At 36.7% G+C, this 13347-nt stretch overlaps 1 long non-coding RNA gene across 1 annotated transcript; it reads left to right on the forward strand.

Annotated features, from left to right (window-relative positions):
- The first annotated feature begins 7995 nt into the window (after window positions 1-7995).
- On the forward strand, window positions 7996-13347 carry LOC113307671. Its single transcript, XR_003339223.1, has 5 exons — window positions 7996-8244; window positions 8330-8399; window positions 10756-10820; window positions 11608-13045; window positions 13131-13347. It is a non-coding gene; the product is annotated as an uncharacterized LOC113307671 (long non-coding RNA).

Here is a 13347-nt window from a genome sequence, read left to right on the forward strand (position 1 = left end):
CTTTCCATACTTCCGGTTCTCTTGATCAACAAAATTCGAAAAATTCGGTTCAAGGAATCCATTGGTTATGTAATCTAAACTCTCATTCCAATCATTGAAACATTCTTAGAGGACGCTATATAGTTGTTACACTATTTCTCGTCAAAGCAATTTTCAAAGTGATTGAAACATTCATGACTTTCGTCACTAAGTAAAGATAAACTTGGTCGAAGCGAAAAGCTTACCAACACATATTTCGAGATATATATAGGCGAGGTATACTCGGCTCGAAATACCAAATGTGTACGATCTAGTATATATATATAGCATACGACTTTTGTCTCAAAGAGTAGGAGATAGAATAAATAGACTTTTGAGTGACAGATAAGTTCAAGTCTCCACATACCTTTTTTCGAGAAGTTCCATCGGTTCCTTGAGTAGATCTTCTACTTGTATGATGAATCTCCATGAAGTCCTTGAGATCAACTACACTTACTATCCTAGTCCGAGACTTAGCTATAAGAGACTAGAAATCAAAACTTATAGTTTTGATCACTAACATTGACAAACATGCTTGAGATAGCAACGCATGCGAGTTTGACCGAGCAGTGCTCTAACATTATCCATGCATTGTCCTAGGATTTTCCTAAGAGGTAAGACATTGCGGATGCACTTCCACGAAAAACTATATTCTTTGAGACACATTTAAAATGCTTGAAAAGGTGACAGTAGCTTGAGAGTTTTAGTATGGAGTGTTGTTTTGCAATTTATTGTACATTGTTTTAACTGTAAAATTTTCATTTTTAGTCAATTACCATATTAAAGTCTCTCTTTTCATATTCTCATTCATATCGAAAAGATTTTGATGTTTAAAATTCAATCTGAAATATATTGCGCAAAGTTATTTCTAACTTTTTCAAGGTTCCACTTCTTTGTATTTGGGTCAATCAACTCAGGTACAAGTGTTAAATAGTTTGAGTTTAAGTCACATAGTGATTCAAGAGTTTCATCCAATCCTGGTATCCATTTATTTTTCCAAATGTTTATCACTTTATTGTTTTTCCATCCCCTATCTCCCAACAACTATATTTAAGGATTAGTGCCACTCCCTGTTTAATACATTTCCAAATCCATGCTTCATTGTAATGTTTTTTAGAATGGAATTGTTGTGTTTTTAAAAGACTTTTCTTTTAGTATACTTCTTGCCCATAGGGATTTTGGCTGAAATGCCAATCTCCAAGCCAATTTGGCTATCGTATCCAAGTTCATTCTGTTAGCTTCTTTGAAACCTAAACCCCTTAAATCCATGGTTTGCACAAAAATTTAAAACATTTTAGATATCAGCCTATAACATTTTTTTTTGTTTTCCTCACCAGAAGTCTCACTGGATTGCATTAATCTTTTGACTGATCTTTTGTGGAAGAATAAAATAGCCCATTTCATAAATGGGTAGATTAGTCAGTACTGAGTTATTCAGTAAAAACATGCTAGACTGGTCCAAGGACGTACCATTAAAGCTCGGCACTCTGCTTTCTATTTTTTGAACTATAGTATCGAAAGTTTTTAGTTTGGATATGCCCATGAAACAGTGGTGCCCTTGGGTACGAGTCTGTGATATCGACTTTCTTTATTTTTAAAAGTATGTTCATCATTCGTTTATGTCTAGCATGAATTTTCTTACTGAAGAAAATTCCTGATTTATTAGAATTAATAAGATGCCCTGACGCCAAACTAAATTGATTGATGATGTTGAGTAGGTTTTTACAACTTAACAGACTAGCTTTTGTGAACGAAAAACAGTCGTCTGCGAAGAACAGGTGAATGGCAGATTGAGAATGCTTAGAAATTTTTATTTTGGTTATCTTTTTTCTCATTTTATTTTGCTAATAGAAGTCTAGAGAAGGTTCCCATACAAATCATAAAGATGTAAGGAAACATCGGGTCTCCTTGTCTCAGGCCTCTAGAAGGTGTAAATAATTCACTTGGGATTCGATTCAGCAAAACTTTTGTGGAAGCAATGGACATGCATTATGAAATTAGACTGCACTGCTCGCTACTAAAGCCAAAATTTAACATGATGTGATTTAAGAAGCCCCAATTGATCCTATCTGAAACTTTCGGCATGTCAATTTTAACCCTTGAGCCTCCATCTTTGTTTTGCATTCCTTTTAATGAGTGAGTGACTTCATGTGCTACCACTATGTTATCAACAATATGTCGCGAAGGTATGAAAGTCGACTAAAATAGTGAATCCATTCTTTCGAGATGTTTTTTTAAGTATATTAGCCAGATGTCTAGAAAGTATGTATTGCCTAGTCTTATGAGTCTGAAATCATTTGGTTTTTAGGATGTTTTATTTTAGGTATCAGGAAGAGAAAAGTTTCGTTAAGTTTTGGGTTTATTGCTTTTGTTCTAAAAATGTCTTGGATTAGGTTTTGCAATTTGAGAACCTATCAATTCCCAATTACGTGTAAAGAAAATCATCAGGAAACCATCCGGGCCCGGTGATTTGTTTGATTTTATTGATTCTACTACCCCCCCAAATTTCTGACTCGCTAGGGACAAACATTACGTCTTTGTTTTCATGATCAGATATTATAGATGGGATTAGTTTCAAAATCTCCAGATCATTTGAAGAAGGGTCACATATGAACAAATCTTTAAAATGAATTCTTAAAAGGTTTGCAATTAGTGGTTTCTATGTTATGACCTCCCCATTGTTATCAGTGAAGCAATCTATCCTTTTATGCTATTGACTCATGTATGTCGTAAAGTTTTTCCAATTCTATAATTTTTTTGTTTATTGTGTTTTCCTTGTTAGAGCACTGCTCGGTCGAACTTTCAAGCGTTGCTATCTCAAGCTGGTTTGTCAAGTTTAGTTGATCAAAACTATTTACTTGACTTCTAGTCTACTTATAGCTATGTCTCGGATTAGGATAGAATGTGTAGTTAAGCTTTAGAATTCACGGTGTTCACCAATTGAAGAAGAGGATCTATTGAGTATCTTGGAGGAACTTCATCAACAAAAGGTATGTGGAGACTAAAACTTATCTATCACTCAGAAGTCTAATGAGACTAAGTCGTATAGCTATATAGACTTTTACATTATACACATTTGATATTTCGAGTCGAGTTTATCTCGCTTATCTATCTCTCGAAATATGTGTTGGAAGCTTTTTGCTTTAGATATGGTCATCATATTCTTGACAAGTTTAGTTGGAAACAATCTTTTTGTTGGAAACTAAATATTAAGTCAAAAGATGATCATGTGAAAATTACCTTTAACATCTTATATGATTTGTGTGAGACGGTCATTTGATGTTAGCTCGGGAAGTTTCGTAGTGATCATTCAATCACTTGAAAATTACTTGAAGTTAATGGTTTGTGTGATACAACCATTTTCGTCTTCCAAGGATGTTTCAATGATTGAAATGAGAGTTTAGAACAATTACCCATGTCTGGATACAACACGGTATGCATACCTAGTATGCGAACTGTATGATGATTTAGGTCCGGAACTCTTGTTTGTGTACCTAGTATGCGAACGGATTTACCTGAGAAGGTTCGTAACTCTTGTTTGCTTACCTAGTATGCGAACGGGTTTACCTGAGTTGGGTCCGGGACAGTTGTTCGCGAACCGGGTTTGCGAACGGCTTAACTAGTTTGCGAACACGGTGGTGAAGTTCTAAAATCGGTTATGTATGATTCTCATACTCATGAACTAAAACATTTATGATTTAAGGAATGCATATTAACTTTGCAAACCGTGGCTTAATATTCATGAATTAATTCTTGTATAAGTACTTTGTACAATTACGAATCAAACCGATTTCGATTCAATTTGTTCATATACATTTCTATGAGATAGTGAACAATTGAACAACTCAATTGAAACAAAATTAGATTCATTTGATTATCTATGATGATTGATTGATCTTCATTTTTGATCTAGAAGTGTTAGATGATTACGGCTAAGACAAAAGTATTCATATGGATAACTTCGGTTAACTGTTATTGAGCCAACTCAATATACACGTTTAGGTACGGTAACCCATATCTAAATATAAGTATATTTCATTTGTTTGTAACCAGATAAGACCATCTAATGGTGGAGATTGATTTCTTAATTTCTAAGTAGACTTGGCTTTAATCTAAAATCAGGAGTTCATCTAACGATGAATATTAAATGATTTGTTACTAAGCTATCTTAGCTTTGATTGTAAGCAACCCTGGTTTGAAAGACTATATAAGGGAGAACTCTAGAAACTGGAAAACCTAATCCCGGCACTTTCATGTGTCCTACTTGCAAACTATAATCGATTATCCTTTAACCTAGGTTTTCCAAAACCATTATTAGGTTAACGACTTGAAAACTTCATTTGGGATTCGTGAAGCCAGATCCAACTATTTTCTCTGTAATTGCGTATTTTGATCTTACTTGTTCTATCGTATTGAGTTTTATCTTCTCTAAGATTTACTCGAAATTTATCTCTGATAGGTAAGATATAAAAAGTAATCACAACAGGTCTTCGTCTCAGACTCTTGGGATTCCGCAATAACTTCTTATGTTAATCAGTTAGGTTATTGTGAGGCGACTGTTAGAGCACTGCTCGGTCGAACTCGCAAGCGTTGCTATATCAAGCTTGTTTGTCAAGTTTAGTTGCCAAAACTATAAGTATTGATTTCTAGTCTACTTATAGCTATGTCTCGGATTAAAATAGAATGTGTAGGTGAGATTTAGACTTCACGGCGTTCATCGATCAAAGATGAAGAACTACTAAGGGGAGCTTGTGGAACTTCATCAACAAAAGGTATGTGGAGACTCGAACTCATCTATCACTCAGGAGTCTATTTCTATTCTATCTCTTATTGAGACAAAAGTCGTATAGCTATATAGACGTTACATTATACATATTTGATATTTCGAGCTGAGTTTAATTGGTAAACTTTCGTTTTAGCCAAGTTCATCTTTTATTCTTGACGAAAGTCAAAAGATGATCATGTGAAAATCGCCTGGTAACATCTTACATGATTTGTGTGAGACAGTCATTTGATGTAGACTCAGAATGTTTCGTATTGATCATTCGATCACTTGAAAATTGCATTGAAGCTAAAAGTTTGTGTGAGACAGCTATTCTCGTCTTCCAAGAGTGTTTCAATGATTGAAATGGGAGTTTAGAACAATTAACCTTTGATTGGATATAGCACAATATGCGTACTTGTATGCTAATTGTTGCATGTGTATTCCAAGTCCGGGAATTTAGTATGCATACTCGTATGCGTACTGATTCAACAGTTGAAGTCCGGGAACTATAGTATGCATACCGTATGCGTACTAATTCAACTGAGTTCGGTCATGAATGATAGTATGCATACCTGTTTGCATACTAGCGAACAAGACCAAGTTCGGGAACTAAGGTATGCGTACCCGTTTGCATACCTGAGTGGGTTAAGTTCTAAAGTCGGTTATGTATGTTTACATACTCATGAACAAATACATTTATATAATAAGGAATGCAATCTTTGCAAACCGTGGCTATAATGTTCATGAATCTATTCGAGTGAATCAAAACCGATTTTGCTTCAATTGTGTCTTGTATACTTCTATGAGAATATTAACAATTGAACAACTCTATAACTAGTTTCATTTGAGTCATTTGAACTAGTTGTGATAAAGATGAATGTCAAAAGATGGTCATGTGAAAATCGCCTGGTAACATCTTACATGATTTGTGTGAGACAGTCATTTGATGTAGACTCGGAATGTTTCGTATTGATCATTCGATCACTTGAAAATTACTTTGAAGCTAATAGTTTATGTGAGACAGCTATTCTCGTCTTCCAAGAATGTTTCAATGATTGATATGGGAGTGTAGAACAATTAACCATAGATTGGAGATAACACAGTTGTTTGAGGGTGAAAACCGTTTCTGCTGATTTTGGTAATTTCGGGTGTGTGGGTGAGAAACGAGTCTAAACCCTAAACAATGTACTGCACGGGAGTACTTTTGATCCGAGAGATCAATCTGTACAATCCTGGCCTAAACCAAGAAATGGTCGTTCCAGGCTTGCTTTGGTCACAAAGTGAAGGAGAAGGGTTGGTCTTAGGGAGGGAAGCGAAGAAAGTGTTGAGACCAAAATAGTTGATTCTGGAAGTGTGGGTGTTTTTGTGAATTGTATCAGAAAGTAGAACTGGTGAGCCAAATGGAAAGCTACCAGGTGATTTCTAGATAATGTGTGTTTCCGACCAAAAAAAAAAAACTTTTGGTGGAAATAGGTGAGACCTATTTATACAAGTCATAGTGAAACGTACCCTGGTCTCGTAAGAAGTCGAAACAATTGAGTGGTGGAAGAAAAAGAGTAATGTGTAACTGCCAGACGTTATGCTTCCATGATAAAGGAAGTGAATTCGTGTAACCGCCGGTCATTACTCTTCCAAGATGAAGGAAATGAATTGTTTACACTGTTACTTTTTACCACCACTAATAATCCTACTTCATGACACTAGCTTGTAACGGGCGCATTGAACGCCGCACGCTGTAAACCGCCAGACCAATACTCTGATGAGCATCCCCAGTTTGTGACATATTTTGATGTCTCGAGTGTTTCCGTGGAAAACATGTAGCACTTTGCTATGTGTGGAAAGTTAAAATTGAGAGGCTTGTCGCAGGTAAATAGCATGTAATGCTAGGCTCGTCTTGGCTAGTCGCCTAAAGCTTGTCGCGAGCTTACCGTTTTGTTGGCGAATTTTGATGGCCGAGATCGCATCTTGTGAATAAGGGTAGCCGTTGATTGTGGCTACCTTGTGTTGGTGCCTGAAAATGGCGCAGTGGCATTGTTGCATGACTTGTGCATGCCGGGGGCACGATGGCGCAAGTGGCACCTGATGTATCCATGGTCGCTGGGTTTAGGCGGTTGGTCGCCTAAAAGTTGCCACAAGTACATCAGTTCGGTGGTGAACTTGGATGGCTGAGATTGCATCTCATGAAGAAGGATGGCCATTTATTATGGCCACATGCTAATGGCATGCCGATGGCGTAGCCATGGCATGGCGGCATAGCGGTGTGCTAGTAGCCGCGACATAGTGGTATGCCAGTGATGTTGCGGTATGGCCAAAGCTAAAATTTGGCTTCGCAGCCAAAGTTAGGGTTTGGCGTCGTGGAAGGATTTGTCGTGGACAAGTCGTGGCGCCATTGGGAGGATTTGGCATGGACAAGTCTTGGCGCCGTTGGAAGGATTTGGCCTGGACAAGTCTTGGCGCCGTTGGGAGGATTTGGCCTGGACAAGTCTTGGCGCCGTTGGGAGGGTTTGGCTTGGACAAAGCGTCATGGAGTCGGACCCACATGTGGCCTGGACACATTGGCTTTGTTGCCAAGCCAATCCCGTTGCTCTGGGAACGTTATTGTCTTTGGTAGCAATTTGCTCAAATTAGGGTTTGTTGAAACCCTAAGCGCACGTGGCGTGCGGCTGCGGCATGACGTTACTTTTGTGCAAATGACGCTATGGCTATGCCAAAGTAAGTGTGGCAAGGACATAGTGTGGAAACGGCCACACGAGTAGAAATTTCCGTGGATGGCTATTTATGGCAGTTGCCACGAAGTTGGCATGTTGCGAAGTTGCATGGCGTGTTGTCAAGGTGCGTTTGGCCTTTAATGTATGGTGGAAAATTTGGAGTAACGTGATTGGCCACAAAAGGGGGTCGGCCAAACAAAAGGTGCGACCACACTTCTGGCGAGAGTGTGGCGCCTTTAGGGCGACCTGATTGGTCAATGGGAAGTGGGGCCGACAAGCTAGGGCGTGTAACATACACAGTGATATTTAGTTTGGGTTATGGGCTTGAGCCCAACCCGTTCGTGTGACGCTGGGATCCAGTGCACCAATCTTAGCATTTTTGTGACTTGCATGTGGAATGATGGGTGAGTGCCTTAGTCTTTAAGTAGCGTGTTATGAACCAATTTGTCCAACCCCATATACAAAGAACAGTCAATTTAGTGTTGCCATGGAGTTGACTGAGACTTATATTGACTAGATGACATCTAGATGGGTATGTGTCACAAGAGGTAGTGACAAGGGCGATTCTGTCATCTCTAGAGAAACAAATTTTAACCCCTTGTCCCTTTGTTCTTTCCGTCTCTCTTTCTATTGTTCTCCCACTTCTTCATCTCCTTGAGAAACCAGAAATTAAAGGAAGGATTTTGCGTTTTTAAGAAAAATCAAGTAAACCCATTTGTGAGATTGTTATTTGGATTGCTATCTTGAGTCAAGGTAAGGTTTTCTTCCACTTTTCTTTTCTTCACAAACCAATTTCAGTTGTGGTTAAGTATGAAATGTGTTTGGTTTGATGTTTCAGAAATTTTCTTTTGGTCACACGAAACTTGGATCTCGGATTCTCAATGGTTTATGTAGTTTTTCGTTTCAAGGTAGGGGGTTTTTTCTTTCCCTTGAACTTCTTGTTTTACTTGTATTAATCAAACTGATTTGGTGGATTCCTCCTAGTTTGTATAATTTTTGAATGTCACTAAATGGGTATTTGGTAATCATCTTGGTCTCATGATTTACCATTTTGCATTATGATAATTTCAATTTTTCTTAGTAACCTTACTTGAATCTGCCGAGGGGGTGATTTATGTCTGATAATGCTTGTTATTGTTAAGTGGGTTTTATTATGATGTCTTGTTTTATGAACTTTGGAAGATTCTTCTCTTAAAAATCAAGTGTTGTAGTTTAGTTTCCAAAGTAGCATATCACCTGTTTGTAAAATTGACTTAATAAACTATGTTTTGGAAACATGCAATGCAACTTGAATTGGTTTTATTCTTCATGTTAATTCCAAATTCTTGTATTTCCATTAAATGGGTATTTAGAATTTCCCTTTTGTTGTGATATTATGAATCATGATTGTGAAATTAAACAAGTCCTCCGTATTGTTGAATTAACCCCTTCAAAACTGAAACTATAAGTGTTCATTCCATGTTTTATTTGACTTTTTGAAATATCTATATACCTTATTACTTTCCTTTCCAATTTTATGTTGAAGAGGGGTTTCCTAGATTTCCAACAATACCAAATTTGCGGAATTTCGTTTTGTAACGAAGTCGGTATGAATTTTCAAGTAACGACTGTTATAACTGAAATTTTCTGAAGAAGTTTTACTGTCCTGTTTTTTCACGTTAGTTTCGACCCAGAAAAAACCTTTTCGTTATTGATTCTTATTTTTATGTTAAAGAGGAGTCTCTTAGCTTTCCAACGAGACCGAATTTGCTGAATTCCATTACTTTATGAATTTTGTACGAATTTTTGAACATCAACTAACGAAGCTGTAGTTTTCTGAAAAACATTACTTCTGTTTTGTTTTGATGAGTACTTTCGGCAGAGTTGTGGACCTTACTGTATTTTCTTATAATTTTTATATAATAGAGGAACTTCTCAGCTTTTAAACAATGCCAAATTTTTCGAATTCCACCACCTAACGAATTATGTATCAGTTTTTGATTGGAGACTCTCAAATATGATTTTTCTGAAAATGTTTGTCCATGTTCCGTTTATCTGAGACTTTTCGACTCAGCTATATGCCACATTTCCTTTGGTTATCATTTTTATGTTGAAGATAGCTTTCTCATCTTTCTAATAAGATCAAACTTTCTTAATTCCATTGCTTAATCAATTTTGGACGAAATTTTGATCGTAAACTATGAAACTGCAATTTTCTAAAAAAAAAGTGGCTCTTGTCCTGTTTTGTTGAGTGTTTCCGACAAAGATGTAATCCTTACTGTATTTTATTATATTTTTTTTATGAAAGGGGAACTTCTCAGCTTTCCAACGAGCCATAGTTTGTTGAATTTCGTCGCCTAATGAATCTCGTACATACTTTTGATTTGTAGACGGTGAAACTGCAACTTCCAGTATTTATGTTTTAACATTCATGTGATGCTCTTGTTTGTTTCAACTCTTCACCAGTATTTCATGGGATTTCTTTGTATTTATTGTCTTGAGCTATAACATAATTTTGCTGAAATGATTCCCACCACCACACATTCTGAATTGAACCTCGATTGGTTTTATGTTAATCTTATTTAGGAATATCATTGTTACTTGCACATATGATTTTCAAGCCAAAGAAAAGAATGGGTTGTATTACTACTTTATTTTGAATTACTTTCTCTTCTTATTCCTCTCGGCAGCCAAGGATAGGTTAGTTTCTGTTACCTTTTAATAATATGAGAATCTTTCATGATTTGTGAATTTTGCAATGAAAGCTTTACTGAGCTTACTCGTTTCTTTGCGTATTGTTCGGATGTTATCGTGACTCGGTAAGAACCTATTTGCGAATGATGCCAATGCTTATATTTGAGTAAGTTTTCAGTTATTGATTTACGAGGTTCTTCAGGACTTGGTTTGATGTTTCCCCTGTGACAACTGGACTTGAAAACTAGTGGTCTCTACTTTAGGACCGTTAGGCCCACTGGGGCACCCCACCACCTCGGTGGCTACCCGGAAGATTGTTGCGGCAATGATGGCTGGTAACCAGAACTACCCTGACGTTGGCACTGGCCTTTGTAATGAGTACAGTAATTTTATCTGAATTTAAATGAATGGAAGCTTACAAATGTTTGTGAAAAAATGCTTTACATTTACTTATGAATTTCAGATTCTAGTTTTATGCTCTATGGATGCTTTAAGCTTTTGGAATTTTATTTGTATATATTTTGGCGCTCGATTATCGTTATATCTCCTACTGGGCTGTGGGATCATCCCGTTTTGTTTGTTTTCCCACAGAATCAGGATTCATTATGGAGCAACAAGCTACAAGAAGCTTGCGGCAGCGAAGCTAAAGACGCAAAGTTGGTATTTACTTTGTCGTCCTTATATATATATATGTATATATCATGGCATAATAACAAGAGGGTATTGGAAGTGTTTTGGAATGGTGATCAGTTTGCTTCAAAGTATTCAGTTCATATTTGTTGTGTATATGTCTATCTGTTTGGAACATTTTCTGATGTCGAATTTTGCTGATTCCACAAGTCGTGTTTTGTGTATTACTACTTCTTCAAATTTTTACCTTAAGAAATTGCTAAATTTCAACTAACGAAAGACTTAGTACTATGGAACTTCGATTTTGTTGTGAAGACATACGTACAAGGAAATACATATCGTTCTCCATCATTTGAGTATCTTTGTTTCATATGCTTAACTGCCACTGTATAAAATTATACTTTTCGATACATTATACGTTACTTTTGCGTAAAATCATTTACTTTTATGTATCGTTTTATACTTCTGAGTGACGAGCGGGGGTTTGGCCCTTGCTGGACGGGTTGAAATCCAATTCGTTAGAAGGAAAAAAGACTACCTGTCCGTTACAGTTGGTATCAGAGCAGTTCTGATTCACATGGAACTGTGAGTTTTGAACTTACTTGTTTTCCGGTGCCGTGTACTTGATCGATTTTCTTTCATATTTGATGATTGGAGCGTTAAATTTATTGCGAGATGGTTTGTTTTATCAAGTTTCTGTTGCTTTGGGGTTGGGTTAAAAAGTTCAAAGCCATGATATATATATATATAGCTTGTTGGGAGTCTTAGACTCATAATTTATCAAGTGTTGCTAATTATAGTGTATGATTATAGTGAGTGTCCTTGTCTTTGGAATTGGAATTTCGGGAACTACATCAGCTAGAAAGATGAAAGGTTTTAGTAACAAAGTGCGTCGCAACAAACCTGGAGTGAGGAACAGTGTGTGATTCAGTTGAGGAGTTGGAATCGTCTTTTCATCATCTATGTTTCACAGGTAGGGGATTTCTTCCTCTTGATATATCAATCTCCACACCTGCCAACGAATCACGTTTAATCACGCTTTCTTTAAGGTCTGTGGTTTTATTTACTTGGGAATAAAATGGATATTTGAAACTTGTTAGTCCCGAACATGATCATCCGTGTGTTTTTCGAAATTGACTTTAGAACAAAATTTCATTTGTGCTCGATTTTAGGCTGATGATTTCATAAACTTCATTTTTTTTCTAAATAAATTGGATTTGTTTTTGATCCTATTTGCTTAACATTATGTTCTTCCACAAGAGTCTGATCTTTGACTTCCATTTTCATGAGGGAAATGTTTTGGTTTATGGTTTATAAGCGCTAGATTTACATTTTGTCTAAAGGTACTTTTTCGATCATCCCAACGTTTTCCATATTCCTCTACATTTTATTTGTTAAGCATTTGGTTGGATATTTCTGTCTTCGAATACTCTCGACAAGTAGGAGTAAACTTTCCTTAACCGGCTGTTGGAAATTTTCCTTGGGCTTTTGTCGATCGGTGTGGTTTGCATCATTCTAAGCAAAACTGAATTTCAGTTTAGCTTTTTAGCACGATGGAATCTTCGTAATTTTACATGGTATTCTTTTATTTTGTATAAACTTTTCATTTTCTCCACACTTGGTTATAATCTCGGAACATAATCCTAGTAGTCCAACTGGAATAGGCAACTTGGGAAATGAAATTTAGATATAAGAGTAGTATCAAGAGCCGTATGGAGGTAATCTTCGTAGCTATTAATCTTTGTTTGATTTTCGAGGACGAATTTTTTTGTGTGGGTAATGGTGTAACATAGACAGTGAAATTTAATTTGGGTTATGGGCTTGAGCCCAACCCGTTCGTGTGATGCTGGGATCCAGTGCACCAATCTTAGCATTTTTGTGACTTGCATATGGAATGATGGGTGAGTGCCTTAGTCTTTAAGTAGCGTGTTATGAACCAATTTTTCCCACCGCATATACAAAGAGTAGTCAATTTAGTGTTTCCATGGAGTTGACTGAGACTTATATTGACTAGATGACATCTAGATGGGTATGTGTCACAAGAGGTAGTGACAAGGGCGATTCTGTCATCTCTAGAAAAACAAATTTTAACACCTTTTTCCCTTTGTTCTTTCCGTCTCTCTTTCTAATGTTCTCCCACTTCTTCATCTCCTTGAGAAACCAGAAATTAAAGGAAGGAGTTTGCGGTTTTAAGAAAACTCAATTAAACCCATTTGTGAGATTGTTATTTGGATTGCTATCTTGAGTCAAGGTAAGGTTTTCTTCCACTTTTCTTTTCTTCACAAACCAATTTCAGTTGTGGTTAAGTACGAAATGTGTTTGGTTTGATGTTTCAGAAATTTTCTTTTGGTCACACGAAACTTGGAGCTCGGATTCTCAATGGTTTATGTAGTTTTTCGTTTCAAGTTAGGGGGTTTTTCTTTCCCTTGAACTTCTTGTTTTACTTGTATTAATCAAACTGATTTGGTGGATTCCTCCTAGTTTGTATAATTTTTGAATGTCACTAAATGGGTATTTGGTAATCATCTTGGTCTCATGATTTACCATTTTGCA

The sequence above is a fragment of the Papaver somniferum genome, chromosome 9, assembly GCF_003573695.1.
Source record: "Papaver somniferum cultivar HN1 chromosome 9, ASM357369v1, whole genome shotgun sequence".
NCBI lineage: Eukaryota > Viridiplantae > Streptophyta > Magnoliopsida > Ranunculales > Papaveraceae > Papaver > Papaver somniferum.